This window comes from Sinocyclocheilus grahami, unplaced genomic scaffold (assembly GCF_001515645.1).
Source record: "Sinocyclocheilus grahami isolate Dianchi unplaced genomic scaffold, SAMN03320097.WGS_v1.1 scaffold1048.1, whole genome shotgun sequence".
Classification (NCBI taxonomy): domain Eukaryota; kingdom Metazoa; phylum Chordata; class Actinopteri; order Cypriniformes; family Cyprinidae; genus Sinocyclocheilus; species Sinocyclocheilus grahami.
This window is the reverse complement of record NW_015506227.1, coordinates 194,496-196,426: the sequence shown is the minus strand read 5'-3', so window position 1 is coordinate 196,426 and position 1,931 is coordinate 194,496. Positions and strand designations below refer to the sequence as shown.

The following is a 1,931-nucleotide window of genomic DNA, read 5'->3' as shown; positions in this document are numbered from 1 at the left end:
TAGAATTTTGTACGAGTATGCTTGTGCAGTATCATATGAATTTGCAGACTTGGTAAATTGTATGAATTATTACTACTTCTACATGACACTTTTCTGGGGGTCCTTCCTGAGGGGGCTGTGGGGTATGTAAACCAAAGTTTAAGAAACATCAAATGCTGTGCAAAATGTCTTTGCAGTAAAGTTCAGTCAAAGTGCTCAGACCGACACAGACGTACCATTGGAAGTGTTTGCCTTTGCAGCTTTTGGTCTTCTCCATAAACGCACAAGATGGTCAAATTCAAATCCCATAACAGGCCTTGCTTTGGTCTTCCCTTTCAGCTGAAATGAAGGGAAATATAAACATGTTGAGACAGTGTGTTAAAAATTATCTGTGACCAAAATATTTGATTAACACATAATATAAGGATGCGTTCATTAAAGCAAATCAGTTTTAACTAAATGTCTTCAACATTACCTGTGAAGGGTTGAACCTTTGAAGGACTTGTTCAGCCTCCTTGACAGCTTCTTCGATATCAGCTTGGGATCATCGAGTTGAAGTTCCCTGTTAATTCTAGCAGAGAGAGAGAGAGAGACTTGTACAAGAGATGGATTCAAAGAGCTGCTGGAGTATGTGATATGATGTAACTGCAAGACAGAAAAAATATTGAATTACAATGACTTCACAAAAAGGTATTAAAGGCATGGCAAGCACTGTGGTTACTGTGCTTTACAAATAGAGTAAAAACACAGTTACTGTGGTAAAACCATGGTAAATGCTGTGGTTATTGTGCTTTAGTAACTACAAATACCACAATAAAACTATGATTACTGAGGTAAGCCCATAGTAAGTGTTGTGGTTATTATGCTTTAGTAACTACAAATGCCACAGTAAAACTATGATTACTGAGGTAAGCCCATAGTAAGTGTTGTGGTTATTATGCTTTAGTAACTACAAATGCCACAGTAAAACTATGATTACTGAGGTAAGCCCATAGTAAGTGTTGTGGTTATTATGCTTTAGTAACTACAAATGCCACAGTAAAACTACGATTACTGAGGTAAGCCCATAGTAAGTGCTGTGGTTATTAGGCTTTAGTAACTACAAATACCACAGTAAAACTACGGTTACAGTGGGAGAAGCATGGTAAATATGTTGTAGTTACTGTGCATTGGCTACACATGACAAGGTCGAGCAACAGTTAGGCTACTATGGTAAAAATATGGTAAATGTGTGGACTTTTACATGATCACGATTATCACGCGATACTGGGTTGGTTGATTTATTGTGCTGTCATGTCATGTCAATGGTAGGCTATCGTTAGCAGCTGTGCTAACTGAGCAGACCACTGTTCCATAATTTGAACCCATACGTGAACTGGGCGAACGGACCCTCGCTGGTCATGTCACTGCCGCTGAAGATGACGCGTGGTATTTGGATGCATCTGCTCTCCACCAAAGTTAATGTGAAGGATTGGCGTATCATATGCACGCAAAATTGGCATTTGGCGTATGCATTACACGCAATTAGAAAGTGTAAAGTCGTGTTATTTGCAAACTGAAGAGAACGGGTAGAATAACATTATTTCTCAGTGAGAGAAAGTCAGTTTCTGCATGTTAAGATTAAAGCTTGTCCATATAAAATATGTTTCTTACATGTGAAATGAAATCTTATTTTCAATGCCGTAAGACAGTTAACTGCAAGCAATAGCCGTCATTTCAACGTCTCGGTTAAGTATAGACCCGATATAGTCCGGGTATGTGTAACCCACTTCTAGCCCAAATAACCTTGAATTTGGTTTCATGTTGTTTTTTGGCAAAATAACTTGTGAGATGTATGATATTCCATCATGTAAGCAAAGTCAACAGCGTTTACGGGGTGTTTGGTTTCATTTCTTTGACATGTTCAATACGTAGCATGAGCGTAGCCACCATTTAGCTCGTAGTGCGAGCGG

The 1,931-nt window shown here is 38.8% G+C and overlaps 1 long non-coding RNA gene across 3 annotated transcripts in view; it reads right to left on the bottom strand.

Annotated features, from left to right (window-relative positions):
• Positions 1-508, bottom strand: part of LOC107566119 (uncharacterized) — a 1,415-nt gene extending 907 nt beyond the window's left edge. For all 3 annotated transcript variants that reach the window (XR_001606461.1, XR_001606462.1, XR_001606463.1), the window contains exons 1-2: positions 455-508; positions 216-318 (exon numbers count right to left, since the gene is read on the bottom strand). This is a non-coding gene — a long non-coding RNA (uncharacterized lncRNA). The remainder of the gene's footprint in view (positions 1-215; positions 319-454) is intronic.
• Between the last annotated feature and the right edge of the window lie 1,423 nt (positions 509-1,931).